General features: G+C 44.0%; 1 long non-coding RNA gene across 1 annotated transcript; it reads right to left on the bottom strand.

The window, feature by feature from the left end:
- Positions 1-5,692: 5,692 nt before the first annotated feature.
- LOC139803649 (uncharacterized) lies at positions 5,693-18,984 on the bottom strand. Its single transcript, XR_011729093.1, has 3 exons — positions 17,660-18,984; positions 15,962-16,012; positions 5,693-5,872 (listed from the first exon to the last, which is right to left on the bottom strand). It is a non-coding gene; the product is annotated as an uncharacterized lncRNA (long non-coding RNA).
- Between the last annotated feature and the right edge of the window lie 227 nt (positions 18,985-19,211).

The raw sequence follows: 19,211 nt of genomic DNA, 5'->3' as shown, positions 1-19,211 counted from the left end.
TAACAAAAAGAAAGACAAAAAAAGAGAGTTGTATCACTAACGTGGTACTCATTCAATCCCCAAATCACATTTTAAAATAAAATGCTTGAAGGAACTCCAGGCTACCTTGAAAGTAGATGTCAGCAGGGTTCAGGCTGGGGCATTTTCAGGAAGACAATGAGTTTGTTCAGAGCAGAGTGGCAAAGTGATGGAGGTGACCAGAATGCACATTTCTTCATTAAATTGTGGTAAGTTAATGAGCTATTGGGGTCTTTTCTGCAGATCAACCTGGAAGGATCTATTTGGTCAGGAAAGAATATGCTTCCAAAGTTCTATTTCAATTTCTTTTTTTTTTTCCCTTTTCCTTTTTTTTTTTTTTTTTTAATCTGGGATTTGTGATCAGAGTTTTATTCTCAGAAACACTTCCTACAATTTTCAAATGTTTTAATATCTACTCTCCCTAATTTCTACTCATACCACGAAGACACAGCACACACATTAACCAAACCTTTGGTGAATTCTGGAACTTCCTGTGGCAAATCAAAGCAAGAAATCAACTTCAGAACAAAACAACAACAAAGACAAGCCCAGAAGATGAAATTTAAAAATACAAGTGGCAAGGATCAATCTGATTTCCATCAAACTTTCCCCAAACGAAGAATATTCTTCAGAAGTCAAACACAGAGCTCTATTTCACGTTGCCCCCAGTAACCTTTAGAGTTCAACCCACTCATCTGTTCCTCCCTCCCTGTCCCCTCACAGTGGTGTTTGCAAATGACACAAACATTTGAGTGTGATCTGTGCTCTCCCTGATGCAGCTGAGCCTGCGCACGCCTCCCAACAATTTTCTCTGGAGCAAGTTCAAGCACAATTTGCTCATGCTGGTATCTATCTGTCATCAGATGTGTCAGCCCAAGCTCTCTCAGCTTGGGTGGGGAGGAAGGAGACAAAAGGTCACCTTCTGCATACAGCACGTTCTCCAGGACGCACGAGAGGAGAAGGAAAACTACGTTTCCATCTACCTGACAGGAATCGAATGCTTTTTCCCTGATCCCTTTGCATTCCATTCCCCTGCTCGGCGTAGCGGGTGGATGTGCTCAGGATGGATGAAAATGAACCAGAGCAGGTGGAAAATCCTGCTAAACAGGATTGCTACTGAAATCGGCAGAGTCAGCCCAAAATGAGATGGAGTGGTATCATTTCCCAAATTAAAAGTGTAATTACCAACCAAGTTTTTTATCTCTGTATGAAACACCACTGCACCATGCACCACCATATACACCAATAGTGAAGACCAGAGTGCAACAAGGGCTCTTAGGCAGCTCTTACCAAAAATAAACCACATATTAACACTATTAACACTAATCCCAGCTACAAAACCACATATCACATACCCTGAATACCAAAGGTATGGCATGATTGGTTTAATCTCCATCCCTGTAAAATTTCCAAAGGAAGAGGCCTGATTTCTGCTCAGCAAAGCCATATCAGTATCCTCCCACTGGAGTTGGAATTCAAACTATTCAGGCAAATTAGTCAAAACTTGAACTGGGCTCAAGCCAATTAGCTCTGGCCCCACGTTGGGCGCCAAACAGCAGCCCTGTAGGCTGTGGGGCCTTTCATAGAACAGTTTCAGTTGGAAGGAAACTTAAAGATTGTTCAGTTCCAATCCCCTGCATGGGCAGGGACACCTCCCACTAGACCAGGTTGTTCCAAGCCCTTTCCTCAGAAGAAGGATGGCTCACCTGCCTTTGAACGTTGCCAGTGCCTTGTCTCCCCAGGGATGTACTTTGCACTGGAACTGGGTCTGGGTGACACAGCCAAGTGCTGGAGAATGGCTTGGTAAACAGACATGACAAGGACACAGTGTCCTTGGTGGTTTTGTTACAGATTTTGAAAAAGTAAGACAGCAAGTAAACAAGGTGTGGGTCTGGGTAGAAAATCCCCAAGTGGGGGGAGGTGCAAATGTAACTTTTTTGTAGTAGCCAATCAGTAACTGATTCGTAGGCATAATTAACAGAAACAGTATAAATGGAACCCTGAACCCTCAATAAAGCTGAAGCTTGTTTATCAATCACATTGATTGGTCATTTGTCTTCCCTTGTCGTTCCTGACAGCCAAGGAGCTTCCAAGAGCCACCATGAGCTCATGACACTGTCCCAGCTGCTGTCACACCCCCTTGCGTGGGAGTTTGTGCTCCCATGGGAGGTGCAAGCAAGGAAGATGACTTCAGGTGCAGTTGTGATTTGGAAACCACTGCAAAACTCCAGTCCCACCAAGGACCGAGGCATCTTCTGCTACTGGGGAAGGGTCTGCCATGCTCTGAGAAAGTCATGGCCCAAGGTATCACCTGGAGCAGGAAACCTGGGTTACCCAAACCTATTTGCTTTGGGAGAGCTTAGGAAAAAACTAGAAAACACTAAAAAAATCATCAGAGAGAAATATGGCCTGTGGTGTGACCACTGCTCACACAAGAGCCAACCTGTGTCACAGCATATGCAGGGCCAGGGGATGGAGATGTAGAAGTGGCTGGGAAGAGAGAAGCCAGAACATCCATCTCCACTGAGGAAGGATCTTCACTGCAAATAGAAGCATAAAGACTTCTTTATCTGTGAGGTTTATGTTGCTGGAGTTTCTGCATTTGACACCAAACAAAAGGAATTCTAGGGAGAAAAAAAAAAGTGGTACTTTTAGTGTTTTACAAAGGAAGCTGTATGATCTCAGTCATTCAGTGAGAGCAGAAGACTTAAGGGATGGTAAGGAACAGAAAGGAGCTTGGAGATTCATTTCCCATTAGAGTGTTGCAGATGGGGAGGAAGGGGGCACAGACAAAACTGAATGATTTGATGTGGAACCAGAGGCAGAATGTAGAAAAAGCAAAAATTAAATTGAGACAGGCTGAAAGTTTGTGAAATGTTTCCCTTCCCTCAGGAAATGAGGCATTTTATACAAAAGGATATGTTCAGGAACAGCCCCCCAGTTTTCATGAAATTGTTATTATTTTTCAGTTTGCATTGAGCGACCAACCCAAAAAGGATTAGCACCAGCAGAAAAAGAATTTAGGTTGCAGCAGACTTATTTCCATTGAAAACATAGGTTGAAAGCAAAGGCTTACATGCAATTCTTCCATCAATAAAATCTCATTTCCCAACCATTTTTAAGGCTTAACTGGAAAAAAAATAATAATAAAAAGGAGTTAAGGAAAAATATTCTGAAAGAAAGCAAGCTGGATGCTATTGACAGTAAATCCACAGAAATTTTTACCAACCTGGCTGCTGTTGTTACCTCTCAGTCTCCCAGAGGTGCCATGGGAAGGAAAACCATGGCCTGGAGGACATATCCAAAACAACCAGAGTGATTTCAGAGGAGGGTGGAAGACTCTGACACACAGAACCAGCACAGTCCTCGTGCAGGGGCACCCACCTTGGCTGGCTCAGGCTGCACCCAGCCCACCCCAATTCCAGGTTTATTTTGGTGTGGCCTCCAGCCCTGCTCCCCAAGGATCTTGTCCCTCCTTATCGTGTCTCTGGTGCTTCCTGTTGCCCCATGAGGTATTTTCAAAGTTACTAAAACAGGGAAAATAAAGACAAAAGCCCACATGATACAAATTTAGTAATATGAACTGGAGAAGAGAGAAGGTTGTGGGTTTTTTTTTTTCACACTGGCTGTTACCAGCACACAGCAACAATTGGTGCAAACTGTACATTTTGCAGCATGTGTCAGCCTGCAGAGACCCAGGCAGAGATTTTTTTTCAGCAGAAGCAATAGCTGTGATGGAGCTGGTTTGTAACAACCAGAGGAAGGTAATGAAGCAATGCAGACACCTAACTGCTTTACTGGGCAGCCAAACTAAAGCTTTTTGGTCCTTCATGCATGAGTCTTATAAATGTAATCTTTTCACACTAAGGAGAAAGAAAATCATCTTTACACTTCAGCAAGGAGAATGATTCAGATAGCCCCAGGCAACAAAGATCTGAGCTGGTAAAGAACAACACTGTTTGATTCCTTCAGAAAAGTATTTGCTGATTTTTTTTTATTTTTTTTTTTTTGTCATGTGCAACATTGCCTTAAACTACAGAAGACACAGAGGTTAATGGTAGGTCACCAGGAAGATGGCATTGGGTCATTTCTTTTCAATACACCCTTCTCCCCTTTCTCAGGGCCAGCTGGGAGATGGAAGCCTCCATCCCTAAGAATCCCCAAGCAAAGGTTCAGCCCAGCCCTGGATTTGAGCTTTGGGACTCAATTCTCCTCTATTACTCCAGGAATTAATCACAGCATTGCTTCTGGAGTGACTGTTCCAATCCAGTTTTCAAAAGCAGATGTGCACAGAAAGGAAAGCCAAACATCAGTCAGCTCCACCTGACTAATTCAGAAACCCAGCACATATGTTGGAAATGTGGTTAAAAAAAGGGTAGGGGAAGAATTCCCATTATTCAAGTATGTCAGCACTTCCCATCTCTGAAATTAATCTCTCCTTAAGGCAGAGTACCATGCAGGAGTCCTTAGCTGCCCTGGACCTGAGAGCAGCAAATATTTTCCATCCAAAAAAAGGGAAAATAATGCATAGAGAAGACAATGAGAACAGGTAGAAAAGGCAGTGAGGACCAAAACAGTAACTGAAGAACCACAGGGTAAAATCCTGGACTAAGTCAATTGCAGAAAGCTCTGGTTGGTTTCCATTGGTGCCTGTAAGTCCTCCTTTCATTAGTAAAACATCCAGACAGGCCCAGGATATGTTATCAGGAGGGCTATGATCCCACTGTCCATTACTTCTTCTGCAGTTCCATCACCATGATGGGGGTCAGGTCAAGTCCCCCATCCTGCCAATAGCAAAGCTCTGGGCTGAAAGAGACTTTATGGCCTTTTGAACTTCCCTGCTGGCTGCAAGATCAGGCAAAGGGCCTTTCCATCTCCCACTCCAGCAGGAGTTCAAGCATTTCTTTCAGAATAAAGAGAAGATCATAAAAAAACCCTGTCTTACAAACATGGCATTTTTTAAAGAATGCTCCCTGAAAAATGTGTGAGATGGGATGGAGAGAACACTCCCTCTCCCTGGCACAGGAGAAGGTGCCCACCCTCCCCTCTGGCACAGCCTCCTCAGCTGCTGTAGTGCAGGGAGCAAACCTCCCCCATGGCCACCACCCAGGGCAAAATGACATAAAGTGACCCCTCCACTTCCCACTGGTAGGTGGCTTCCCCAGAGCCTTCTTCAGCTCTGAGCATCACTCATCCAAAGCAGAGGTTGGCCAGAGGTTCCTCACCCTTTCCAGTACTCACAGCCCTGCCCTCTTCTTCCAAAGCCATTTATCTGGAGAGGGCAGAGAAAGGTCCCAGCAAAGCTGTGAGTAATGCTTAGCTAATTCCCAGAAGAGAAGGTCCTGAGAAAAATTCAGTACAACAATTGTTCCTTTAATTCCCAGCTCTCAAGGAGAGAGAATCTTACACTTTCCTGACCCAGGCTGTGACAGTTTGAGATAGTCAGCTCTTACCAGTAAAAATGAACCCAGTCCTCATCAGACATTACCCAGGGCAGCTCTGCCATCCCTGTTGCATCTTCAGGGCTGATGGGGCAGATGTTTAGGAGACCTGGAGCAGTGCAGTGCAGGGATTAGCCCAGCTCAACTCTGGAGGAAAAATTTAATAACTTAATAACTCGTGTCTTAACCTCTTCAGGTGTTAAGTGCTGAAGTCATTGGTTGGTTTTCATCACCACAACAAAGCCAAACTCACCTTGGCTTTCCTTAAGTTGTTCCCTAGCTTGGGTTGGGATACCAGAAGGTAGATAATCCTTACTGCAGGGAGCATCCAGTTCTCAGGTTGGAAAGAGCCCCCAGTGTCTGTGCACACCTTCAGTGGAAGCTGCTCTTCTCTGAAGCCCAGAAAGCAGGTTCTGAGGGGAGCAAACACAGCAGTGATTAATAAATTGAGCACATATGAGCTATTTGCAACTCAAAGCAGTAAGGCTCCATGAAGTTGAGGAAATATCTATCAAAATGAAGAATACTTCAAATTACAATTTTTTTTCCTCCTCAAATGTGCCTGTTTTAATCAAGTATTTTTAGCATTTTCTGCTTCCTACGTTATCAGATCATTTGTAAATTCCAGCATCTTTACATACTTTTAAAGCTACATCTGTTCAACTGACAATTAATACTTCATTCAATTAATATTTTCACCTTCACCAGAGAGATAGAAAATCTTTCATCTTAGCCAAAAAAAAAAAAAAAATATTCTTGTAGTGATCTCCAATATTCTGCTGTAGGCAATATTTTGCAGGTGTACATGGGAGTTGAGAAAACAATTGCATAGAGCTGGAACTGCTGATGTTCCTTCCCTTTTTGGCTCCAGCACTCAGTACTTTGTCTCCAGGACGAAGGCTGTTGCACAAAACCAACTGCAGTTACTGAGCATTGTGCAGTTTGCTCATAGGAACTTATTTGTCTCTAAAGAAATATGAAAACCCTTGTGGCACCAGGTCATTCAGTGCCCAGGAAGACTGAAGGATCTGCATCCAGCACCTCATCCTGGAGAGGAACATCTCTGGTGGGGAAACTGCTGTGACAGCAGCATCCACTGCAGGGCAGGTGCAAAAAAAGGCTATGGAGGCTGATGTGAAATTCCTCCTCTCCCTGAAGGCTTCACCCTCCTGCCAGGGCTGATTTCAAGCAGTTCTGCTCTCCTGAGGATGCAAACAGTGTCTTGTGTCTCTGTGCCACAGCTTTGCAAAGCAGAGCTGCAAAAGCTCAGAGCCTGAACTGTAGAATCATAGAATCATAGAATCCTAGGGGTTGGAAGGGACCTGGAAAGATCATCTAGTCCAACCCCCCCTGCCAGAGCAGGGCCCCCTAGAGTACATCCCCTAGGAACGTGTCCAGGTGGGTTTTGAATGTCTCCAGTGAAGGAGACTCCACAACCCCCCTGGGCAGCCTGTTCCAGGGCTCTGTCACCCTTACAGTAAAAAAATTTTTCTGATATTCAACTTGAACCTCCTATGCTCCAATTTACACCCATTACCCCTTGTCCTATCACTGGTCACCACTGAGAAAAGCCTAACTCCATCTCCCTGACACTCACCCCTTACATATTTGAAAACATTGATGAGGTCACCCCTCAGTCTCCTTTTCTCCAAACTAAAGAGACCCAGCTCCCTCAGCCTTTCCTCATAAGGGAGATGCTCCACTCCCTTAATCATCTCAGTAGCTCTGCGCTGGACTCTTTCAAGCACTTCCCTGTCCTTCTTGAACTGAGGGGCCCAGAACTGGACACAATACTCCAGGTGTGGCCTCACCAATGCAGAATAGAGGGGGAGGAGAACCTCTCTTGACCTACTAACCACACCCTTTCTAATGCACCCCAGGATGCCATTGGCCTTCTTGGCCACAAGGGCACATTGCTGGCTCATGGGCATCTTCTTGTCTACCAGGACCCCCAGGTCTCTTTCACCTACACTGCTCTCCAGCAGCTCAGCCCCCAACCTATACTGGGACATCGTGTTGGCAGCAAGGAACAGGAGGACCTGCAAGGGTGAACTGCACAGCAAAGGAGGCTTTCTGGACAAAAAAAGGGCAAATTCCTGGGGTAAAATATCACAAGGAATGACACCATTGTAACCATTTAGATGACAGACACATTTCAAAGTAAACAGTTGTTAGTTTAGCAGTAGTTTCTGATCTAGGATTGCTCTACTTGTACAGAGGGAACCCAGTATCCAACTTTGCTTCCATGATGCTGTGCCAACACAGCCCCTTAATGCAAGAGAGGGATTTGAAATTCTTCTTTAAGAGGTCAGATTGAGCTCAAACATTTTCTTGTTGAAATGCAACTTAATGGGGATTTGACTGTCACAGCTGAGTGCCAGGCTGCAGCTTTCCTGCAGAATGTTCTGCACCATTCCTTTATTTCAAGCTACCTCATGCAAGGGAGGAGGGTAAAGTGATGGAACTCAGAGGTCCTCCTAAAGTTAAAATCCCAGGGTCTTGCCATGGAATGGCTACAAATAGCAAGTCAGGCTGTCCATGCCAGTTAACTTGTCTGCTAGTGTTGCTGCTGGATCCCATCTTAACCCTAAGAGAAGTAAAACCAGTTGCTTCTGTAGGTGTGAGGAATAGAAACCTGAAGATGTGTGCTGCAGAGATGAATGTTTCTCACAAAAAGCTAATTTCAAGCACGGATTAGGATCAACTAGAGGATGACATAATGACAAAATTCTTTAATCATTCTGATTTCATTGGTAAACCTGTGTAAGAGTGAGGCCAACAGTTTTGAAAAGCACTGCTGCAAATGGGTTTCTGTATTTTGTTGCATTTTTTTCTTAAGGCTTAAAACCTGGTATATTCAATCAATTCTACTGCTCCTGTTAAATCCTGGATTAGTTAATTGCAGAAGCAAAAAAGTGTGCCTGATTTATTATGTATAGAGCTTTGGAAAAGTACAAAAAGCAGAAACCTAGACAAGTCATCCAACTCCTCACTAATGGCCTTCAGCAACATGGAAATGAGTCTAACTGTAGTAAAAATGCAAATAAAAAGCAACATATGAATTCAGGCCTCTGTCTTCATTACCAAATCAATAAGAAATACACAAATTCAGGCAGTCAAAGGTTTAAAGCCAAAAAAGGAGAACAAACTCCAGCCTTTCACATCTTAAAATAAACCAAAATAAACTTTCAAGGTTGGACTGGATGATCTTGAAGGTCTCTTCCAACCAAAGACATTCTGCCATTCTGTGATCTGTAGCCCTGGCAGCAAAGAAATTTTGCCAAACTCTCTTATAGAGCAATTTATACCCCCATGGGCTGTAATCACCTCTGGCAACAGTTCAGAGAACAAGTCTCCAGAAAAGAAAGGCAGCTGTTCCTTATGGGCCAGGAGGAGCCTTTCTTGAAATCTTTACCATGATGAAAGCTTGAAATTATCAAGACCCCCTGAACTGAACTTGAGCCACAATCAAACTGGAATTTCTGACCAGTCCAAAACTCCTTCCTGTTTCATCCCCAATGTTTCTCCTGCAGTTTCTCCAATGCCTGTCCTGCTGCAACGAGGGCTCCAGCACAGTGACAACATCAGCTCCCATGCCAAGGAGCACAACTCAGCAGCAGCCCCACAAGAAATCCTCTCCACAGCTGTTTCAGACACCCAATGTTGGAATAGAAAGACCTTGGAAAACTCAGCTGTGCTGCCAGATGCTTTGGAGGAACCAGCAGCTCAGGACAACTTGTGGCTTTTAAGGACTGAACCAGTGACACAGAGGAGAGAGACCTACAGGCAGCTACCTAACTTCAGACCCCTTTGTGGGGAGCATCTGATGAAGCAGTGAGCCTGGGGAAACTGCACTGAGTGCTGAGGAAATGGAGCTCAAACCCGTAGGAAGCTTTCACTCGCTCTGTGTGCATCTCTGCTGATCCAATTTCTGCACTGCTCTTTACCAATTAATACCTCCAGATAAAACACACCAGGGAGAGACTCACAATTTCAAAGATTTTGTGTGCTCTCCTGCCCTGATAGACATCACAGCACTTTACTACTGTTTTACATGTCCAAATATTTGCCTGGATAAATAGATTTAGAATAGTTTGAATAAGCTGCACTTTCTCTTAGGAAGCTGAATGAGTCATGCTGGGGAAAAAATATTGTGGAAAAAGATCTACAGCACAACTACAGACAGGAAAATGAAAGGAGAACTTGGCACTAAACAAGGCATACAGGGTAGAAACGTCCAGACTGTGAAACGTGGGTAGCCTATCAATGTAAAGAGAATTTTTCCAGAGGAGACATTTCCCCAAGCTTAATATTTATGAAAAGTGCTTCATAAAGCAATCAAGTGGTTGCATACTTAAAAAAAAAAACATGAAATCTATACCTTTTCTTCTTTAACATAAAAGTAACAGGCAATTAAGCTCACCAGGAACAGAACTCCTTGATGTGGATGTCCCATAGCTGGACTCAGGGGACAGTGCTAGGGCTGGACACTGTCCTAACACAGCCTGGGAGCTCAAAAGAGATTAACTAGGGGGAGAGTCTTGCCAGACCATTGTTAAAGTCAGATTTTCCTTCCCAGTAAGAGTCTCAGAAGCCCAAGGACAAACTCCTTCATGCTGTCTGCTTGGCTGGACTGCCATGGTGCTGCATCTCCTGAGGTCCTGCTAAGAGAAGCCATGTGGCAAGGTGGCCCCTTGGTCCTGGACCCAGAACTTGTAATGGAAATGAAAAGAGATTGAGAGTAGTTTGAGGGGAACCCTGCAAAAGACCAAAATAACAGACACACCACAAGAGAGGGCTCGAGTTGTAATTTTCCCTCTCTCAGGACACAGTGAGAGCTCTCATCTGCCTCAGAAACCCGAGCAGGTGATGTAGATCAATTGCACACAGCACTGGGGAAGCAAGAAGTGAGACTCCCCCCATTAAATATAGGTTGGAGCTTTAATAAGGTATAAAGTGAGGGGAATGAGGAGCTTTTAAATTGAAGCTATTATGCACTACAACAACTGCTAGAGATTATATCCTCATAACATTCTCTTGCTTTTATTCCTTTCCAGTTCAGCAGCAACCCCATCCCCTCAGTCTCCTCTGCCACGTCTCCTGTCTCACAGATTTGTTATCACTCTCTCTTTGGATGGTGGGACCCCCAAGCTCAGCAACTTCACCATGGATCCAGCAACCTCTATCCTCTATGTACTTTTTTTATCAGGAAAGACCCCTGGCATTAACCCCCCCACAGGACTTCTCCATGCTTGTGCCACAGGTTGCACCAAAACATGAGATGCTACTCACATCATTTCTTTCTTACCAGCAGTAAGCCTGAAGCTAGAAGGACACACTTCAGGCATTCAAGCTTCCTCAGCCTTGTTTTCATTTCTGTATACAGGAAACAGTACAAAATCAATTAAGCCTGCTGCATTTTTTCCCTCCTTCCTGCTTTGCTTTGTTTAAAGTCAGAAACAGTTCAAGGTTGGCCAACTGGAAACCTGCAGCCTGCCAACTTCCACTGCTTTCCTGCCTCCAGAAACACAGAGGAATAAACCCAATCCTCCTTGCCTCCTGATTTGCAGCTTCTGGCTCTGCATTACACACACATTCTGCAGAAAACTTGCTTTCTGCTATGCACACTCATGGCTCTAATTAAAGAGAAGATCAGTTCAACCTTTGGTTGCTTCTTTCTGCATGGGGTCTCCAAGCCTCCAAGCCCTATGGAATAAAAACTCTAACTACAACCAACATAAAGGGTTGTGTGGGAAGAGGGGGCAGAAAGCAACCCTGTGAGGCACCTAAAAACTCTTCAGAACTAGAGATGAATCCCATAAGGTTGTCCTGCAGCCTGCATACACCCACACCGTGCTCTCTCCAGCCACAGGAGCTGCTGGATCCCATCTGCAACCTATGGGAATGGCTGATGGTCTCCAGTCACCATGGGGACTGGGATCCCAAACCAGGCTGTGGCAGAGGTTCCATTGCACCAGGAGCAATAAACATAAAAATGGGGGTATATGAAGCAAAGATCCTGTGGAGAGAGGAAAAGGAAAAAATCAACTTTAAAAAAAAAAAATTAGAGAGAAAAACAAGAACGAGGTGGAGAGCAGAAAGGCACAAGATGACAGGGAATTACAGGTGACTTTCTTCTCAATCACAGCTTGCACATCAAGTCTGCCTCCTGCCCTGGTGGCTGATTGCCAGGAAGAAGTTCATTAACCATCACTACCAAATCCACATTTCATCCAGATTTTAACAACTCTACTAAGGCTGACTCCACCTCCTCCTGGCACTTTCCCCCAAGTGACCTCCTGTCAATGCCCAGGGGTCAAATTCATCCTTCAGGAAAGTCTTTTTTCCTTTAGGTTGCACCAGGAATTATAACAGCCCCCAAAGTATACTCTGGCATTTCCCCCATAACCTAAGGAAATATTAAAATATTTCTTTTTGGTTTTGTTTGGGTTTTTTACACCTCACCTCAGCATTTTAGATCTTTCCACTCTTGTCCAATCACCTTCACACCAAAGGCTCACAGCCAGCTCCTTTTCTCTTCCAGCTAATATTTGCAAGCACTTCTTTGTTTTACGTGTTGCTCACTGAACTTTTTCCAGTTCATGTGTCTTATTTTAAAACTACAATTCACCAAATAGCCTAATTCTCCAAACGGTGCTGAACTGAGTAGAATAATTACCTTACTTGCTTTAGGCCTCTGCTGGAGTCCAGAATTACACATTTGGAAAATTATGATTGCTCTATCTTCTTCTTTTTTTCGGTTTCACAAGGTGTGTGAAAGACAGGTTTATAGAGGACTTAAACCCAACCAAAACTATAATTACCACAGACAGAAAAGAATTCAGATAAAAGATTATTTTACGATTAAGGCATTGGAGTAGGAACCCAAAAATTTAGATTCTTTTTTGTGGCTCTGCCAAAACCTCTCCCTCTAACCTTTGCTGAGTGAGTTAATCCCTCTGTGCCTCAAATGAAATACTCTGGCACTTCCCTTTTCAGGACAGCTGCTGCAGAAACACATCCATTCACATTTGTGTGGTGTTGGAATACACAAATAACCAGAGAACCACCACGACTGGGATGGTTACAATCATCTGGCTGTATTTAATCATCTCTTGTCATAAGCATATGCATCTTTAATCACAAGCACATGGGACAGAGCAGCATTGCTCTTGAGAAACAAGCACTGCACTAAAAGAAAATAAAACAAAGAGAGTTGCTAACTGACAATGTTTTGCAAAGCAGAGCAGGAAATGTTTAAATATCCACCTGAAGCTTGGCATTTCCCCATTCTATTTTCCCCAAATAAGGGACAGGCACAAGTCTCTTATTAAAAAAAAAAACAAAAAAAACAAAAAACACAGAACCAAAATGTCAATTCACATCCCACTGGAGAGATGTGAAGTCCAGAGCAATTAAATTACAGCAACTCCCAGGTTTCCATCTGGATACCAAGGAACAGCACACCAAAGAAATGCTCCTAAAGGCATGAATATCAGTTTTCAAAGAACCTTAGAAACAGGGCAGCATTGGGCACCAATTAAAGCAGATCCAGAAGGTTTTTTATCTGCTGCTGCTGCTATGAACCATGCCTGAACCCCCCCCTTGCCAGACACAGCTGCCACCATGGGCACCCTGCACCAGGCACCCTTCCCTGGAGCTCATGGCTCTCCCTTCCTCTCTCTCCTTTCCCCAGCACCAAAGACCCAGGAAGGCTGCTCTGTCAACCCATTCCCCTTTTCCTTTGTCATTGCTTCAATAAATTAAGCTGAGCAACAATAGAGATGAGAGAAAGCAGGACAATGTGGTAAATGTAGCAGAAAGAAATTGGAAGCATAATGAGGAGAGCTAATCAGGAAAAGAATGGACTATAGAAAAAGCACTAATGAGTTTCTAAATAAATTCAAAAGGTTAATATTGTTCTATCTAACAAATAAGAGAAGAATCCTAATGTGAAATGAAAGGCCTCACTCCAGTGCCCTGGGGGCCACTTCTTACAGCCACAGTGGCCACCACAGCCCTCCTGGGTGGCTGCCAGATGTGGGATGGCTTCAGCCCACATCACTGCTCAGGCTCCTCTGTTTCTACACATCAAATGCTCCAGCCAAAGCCTAACAAGTCAGTGGACTGACTCTCTTTGACTTACAGAGTTTGCATCAAGAATTTTGTGACTCATTGGTATTAACATCAACAAATCAGGAATCCAAACTTCCAAACCATGGGGCACGTGTGTTTGTGAAGTGCCAGAACAATGTGGGTTTCAAGCCCACTTGTATTCCATTTCACCATCACGTGAGCTGCCAGGGTGAGTAAAAAGCCAATGCAGGTTCACTGAGGAAAAAGAGAAATTTATAAAGAAAAGAGATGGGGGGTGAGGTTTTTATTTAACTCCTATGATGCCAGTAATTCAAAATTCAAAGCTAAGGCTTTCTATGCATGATCAAAAATTACAATATTCAGAGTCTTTTACACATTCTATTACAAAACACAGTAAAAAATTGTATTTCATCCAAAATGTGATCTTTTAGGTTAGGAGAGCAGACTCATTCAAAAAGAAAAAAAAATCCAATTTCCAGCAAAGTAATAGACTTAGAGGCTTTTCATAAAGAGTAGGAGATCTGCTCAACTATTTTCTTAAAGGAAGGAAATGGTGCCCTGATAGCAATTTATCCTGAATATAAAAAAACTAGAATGACATCATTCTTTCAGGGAGAAATCTGAGTCTATTTGTGTACATGGCTGTCCAGCTGCTTCTGAACTACAAACAAAATCTAGAGGGAAGAGATTAGAACAACCTCAGGTTCTTCTCCCCCACTGGTCCCATGATGCCAGGAGATGAGTTAGGAGCATTCCCAAATCTTTCTGCACACATTCCTGGAGGCACCACTGGGGGATGCACAATCCTCAGAGCCCTCCAGGTCAGCTCAGGGCAGAGCTGAGTGTGTTTGTGCTCCTCTGCCCTGCCCAGGGCAGCCTCCCCTGGAAGACCCAAACCCCTGGTCAGTCCTAACCCATGGTCCCAAGGGGTAGAGCTGCAACCATTAGAGCTCCACCATGCAAGCATCCACTTGCTCACAGAAAATTAACAAAATTAAGATGTGGTTGGTTGGTTGGTTGGTTTAGGCATGTGAATTATGTTACATGTGGAGCCAAGACTGACCATCCAATGTATTATTCAAGGGGAACCTTGCAAAATGGTGCTCAGCCACTCACCTGCCATGAATAATTTTGTTTGACAGGCAGGCTAAATACTTGAACTTTCTAATCCTCCTCTGCCTCACAGGGATGGTGGGCAGGTGTGCCCTGCACTGAGACACATCATGGTGAAGATGTTTCACAGAGGCTTCAGTGGAGTTCAGCCCTGGGAGGCAAAAGTTGAAAGCAAAATACCTTGGACCCAAGAGAGAGGAGTGGGAAACACACGGAGACACAGATTTGAGAGACAAGACAGGAAAACTCTTTGTGAGTAACTCTCTGAATGCCACCAGGAGATGCTCACTTACTCTCAAGTCAGGTATGGAGATCTCACCAGAGCTCCTTGGTATTTCCAGCCCAACCCACAAGGGAAATCAGACAGAAAGCCATGGAGCAGCCTGGGCTCCTGAGCTCAGTGTGGACATCTCACCCACTGAACGTTTCTGGCTCTACTCCCTCTGTAAAAGCTTAAATGCAATAATCTGAGACAAAAGGGCACTGTGCTGAAATTGCTGAGAATACACAAGCTGGTTGCACAGTTCATCATAACCCTAACAATCCTCACTAAATCACAAGCCCATCACCCAGATCTATTGGCCACGTTAGCAGACTGCTGAGTGTGGGAAATCCAGAGAGGATCATTTTGAAAGAGTTTTGCTTGCTGCTCTCATTGGGAACCCTTTGAGATGGAGTCTGGAGCAGATGGGGAAATGGGGAAATTATTCACGTTCGTTCTTTAGCAGCCTAAAATAAATTTAAAAGTAGAGGAAATAATGAAAGCCCCATTCAGTCACACTTTTGCTTTTACAGCAGTCACAAAAGCCCCGACAGGAAGAATCTGACATTGCTGCATTCTGCACCACAAATGAGAGCAACAGTCATTTCCTGCAAAAAACCAGAAGGTCTTCCCCCTTGGCTGGCTGTTGTTCAATGGTCTGAGAAAAGAGCAAACCAGCTGAAACTGAAATGACCCTCACTGTGCCCACCACTGAATGCTGAAACTTTTTGATGTTACTTCACAGATATTTCCTACAGAGCGTTTTTTTGCTTTGAGTTTCTCATCAGCTCTGCAAACCCTGACAGTGAGAAATCATTACTAATCCTTCCTTTTTCAGACAGGGAAACTGAGGCACTGATTTAATCCAGAGAGAGGAACACCCAACATCCAATCCAACCCTCAGACCGAGGTTTTTCTGGAGGACCAACCCTTGAGTGACCGAATCTACCAAAGCACCAAGGCCTCCTGAGCTACACAAACCATGGCCCCTGCCACACCAGGGCATCCAGCTCCTGAAGTTTTCCCTCACCTGGATGAGCCAGAGGACCTGAGGAATGCAGCAGGTTATACAGAATTTTACCTAGAAAGCAAATAAGGGAGAATGTCAATGTGACATACTAAAAATGCTAAAGTTCACTTTTAAAATCAATAACACCAAACTTATCTATTATGAAGATATAATACTTGCTAAATGGAAATCTCTGACTCAGTTCTTGTTCCTGACACTTCACAGCCCTGTTGCTTTCTGGGTATTTTATTTCTTATTAATTTTTGGCATGATAAGTAAAACCTACCTAGGCTTACAACTGCTTTTAGCTCTCATCTGCATTTCTCTAAGGCTCTGCCTGTGGTCCTGATGCTATTTTAATTTTATCCCCCCCTCTCTAATGCACTAAGATGTGCAAAATGCCTTCAGCTCTGATGGTGAGAGGTGCCATCAGCAGAGCTGTTTCATTAGTGCTTTCCCATCAGGACTGTGCTGGGATAAGCAGCCAGCTGTTCCAGTCAGGATGTGGCCCTGCCTCCTTTCCCAGAGCCCAGCAACTCTGAGACTGAAGTTATCACAACTCCAGCACTGCTCAGGCACTGGGAGCAGCTCCCTCTCCTCTGACCTCTCCCAGGGGTGTTCCCCCAGCTCCAGCAACAGGCAGAGAGAATCCTTCTTTCCAGTCTGAAGTGTCCCCTGGGAATGAGGGCAACTGCTGGAGCAGAGGAGATGGGAGGAAGGCTTCTCTGTGCTCCCCTTGTTTCTTGTCAGCAGCAGCTGAAAGCTCTGAGCTCTGGAAAAAGCATGGCTTGGGAAAGGTCATGGTCTGGAAGCAGATTATTCATGGACATGAATTTACCTGATGAATTATTCTAAACATCCAACTCAGATGGCTCTGCTGAGCACACGCAGGGTGCACCTCTGTAGCTACTCCAAATTCAAAGCCTGGTATTAAATAAGGACAGAAACTTCTTAGGAAGCAGAATATTTTATCTGCCATATAATAAATGCTAATTCTTTAATTTTCACACCGTGCTAACTAGAAATACAACCTGAGTAAGATGTATTTTGTTTTAGCTGATTACCAGGTAGTACATTGCAGCTGATATCCCAAACTTAGACCCTAATCCAGTGCTTCTTTGGACTCTAACCTCATTTTTGATCCCATGGTAATAGATTTTGAACTGCTTACAAACACTTAGGACTATTATCTGTCAGCCATGTCCCCATGCTGCTCATTATTGGTGCAGACCAAGCCAAATTATTGGCAGGTTTGTCAGAAAATGCAGCATTAGTTCTAGTGCCTTCTTAATAAATACTAAGAGGCAGCAAAGAACCATCCATTTCAGTACCTACCTCAGCCTCCTGATAAGCCTTCTGGTTTCTGGACTCCAGCTTACTGGATTCAGACAAAAAAAGCAAAAACAGAGACTATCTTTTAATGCATCATCTCTTCAGCTTCACTGGTCCTATCCTTAAGACCATAGAACTCTGAATGTGAAAAAGCCCATTTTCTGTCACTGTGATCTCTGCTGAGCACAAGCTCCCACAGGCATCGTTTTCAATAGGATCTGTTGTGGTTAGAAACAATTTACTCTGTCTGTTGTAGGTAGGTCTAGTTAGAACTAATCTAATTACACAGGAATTATGGGAATAGTCTCCAAGGAGGAAGGCACTAGGCCTCAATCCAAGAGGAATAAACTGCAATTCACCAAAGCAAGAGGGCTTAGAGGGACCCACCTGGGACTCCAGCACGTAATTCCTGTGCAGGGGTGCACTTGCACGTGGCTCATTACACTGTCTCCAAGTGCTTTGCCCAATTTGGGAAGGAAAAGCACATGCTTAAAGCTGAACTTCAGTGCTTTAGGAGCTGGGACAATATGAACATTTCAGCTTGAGTCCATCTGCAGCTCTGTGGAGTCATCCCTTTCTTGGAAAATTATAAAAATCTCTCTCTGAGTCATGTGTGATGTCTGTGACTCCTGGGGTGTTTTACTGTGACAAAAGAATGATGGGAACTTTCACCAGGAGGAAGTTTTGAAGACTAAAATTCACTCTTGTCCTGTGGTGTTTGGGACTGTTGATTGTTTTAGTGCTGGAGTCCAAGATGAGCACAGAGGATTTTAGGAGATGAAGAAAGCAGAAAAACAAGTACAACTCTTTAGATCTCCTGAACAGCCTAAGTGCATTGTTGGTTCAGGACAAACATGCAATTTAATTATTTTATCCAACCTCCACATCTCTTTTATCATCAGCTTTTTTCCAAGGCACACAAGACAGCTCTGAAGTTACATTCAAAAGGCTCAGAACCAACACAGGGCTTCTGCTTCCCTCCCCAGGGATTAGCCCAGACCAGACTCCTGACAACCTCTGCACCTCAGGGAAGTTCAAACCCAGAACAAGCTAGAATGAAATGCCAAAACTAGGGAAATAATGGCAGTATCAGAACATTGCAAGAAATTTTCCAGACATATCAGGGCAGATGCCAATCCAGAAGTGCTTGCACTAGTGGGATGTGATCCTGTGGTGCAAAGCTGAGAGGTTCCTTTAGATCTCTGTCAAAAAAGTTTGGTTCAGACTTTTTTCTCATTTTCTTGTTTCTTTCACCTCATCCTGTCACCTATAAAATTGCTTCTCCATTTATTCCATAGATGGGAGAAAGCAAAACAAGCAGGACCTAAGCCAGGCACTTTTCTTGGCCATGTGTGAGCCGTGGAGCTCATTAGAAAAGTCTGATGTATTCATCCCATGGAAAAAGTACACATCTATTAAGGGGAAGCTGGCCAGATGAAAGAGTCACTTTCATTTGAAGGTCAGAAAGATCTTTTTAAAGTTCAAATTAAAAATGCTCAAAGTTAGGGTGAACTATTTTTTTTAATTGCAGGAAAATATTAATTCTGTTTAAGAAAACAAAATTAGCTGGCTGGTTGGCAAAAATGCCCAGATTCTAGCTCTTCCTTCTGATTTGAAATCATAGAATCATATTACAGTGTCCCAGACTGGTTTTGGCTGGAAGGAACCTCAAAGGCCATCCAGTCCCAACCCCAGCCATGGGCAGGGACACCTCCCACCAGCCCAGGTTGCTCCAAGCCCCATCCAACCTGGGCTGGAACACTGCCAGGGATGGGGCAGCCACAGCTTCTCTGGGCACCCTGGGCCAGGGGCTCAGCACCCTCACAGCAAAGAATTTCTTCCTAATATCTAACCTGAATCTCTTCTCTTCCAGTTTAAAGCCTTCAACCCTTTGTCCTATCACTCCATCCCTTTGTCAAAAGTCCCTCCCCAGCTTTTC

The sequence above is a fragment of the Heliangelus exortis genome, chromosome 16, assembly GCF_036169615.1.
Source record: "Heliangelus exortis chromosome 16, bHelExo1.hap1, whole genome shotgun sequence".
Taxonomy (NCBI): domain Eukaryota; kingdom Metazoa; phylum Chordata; class Aves; order Apodiformes; family Trochilidae; genus Heliangelus; species Heliangelus exortis.
Note: the sequence above shows the minus strand (reverse complement) of the source record. Positions and strands in the feature narration are given on the sequence as shown.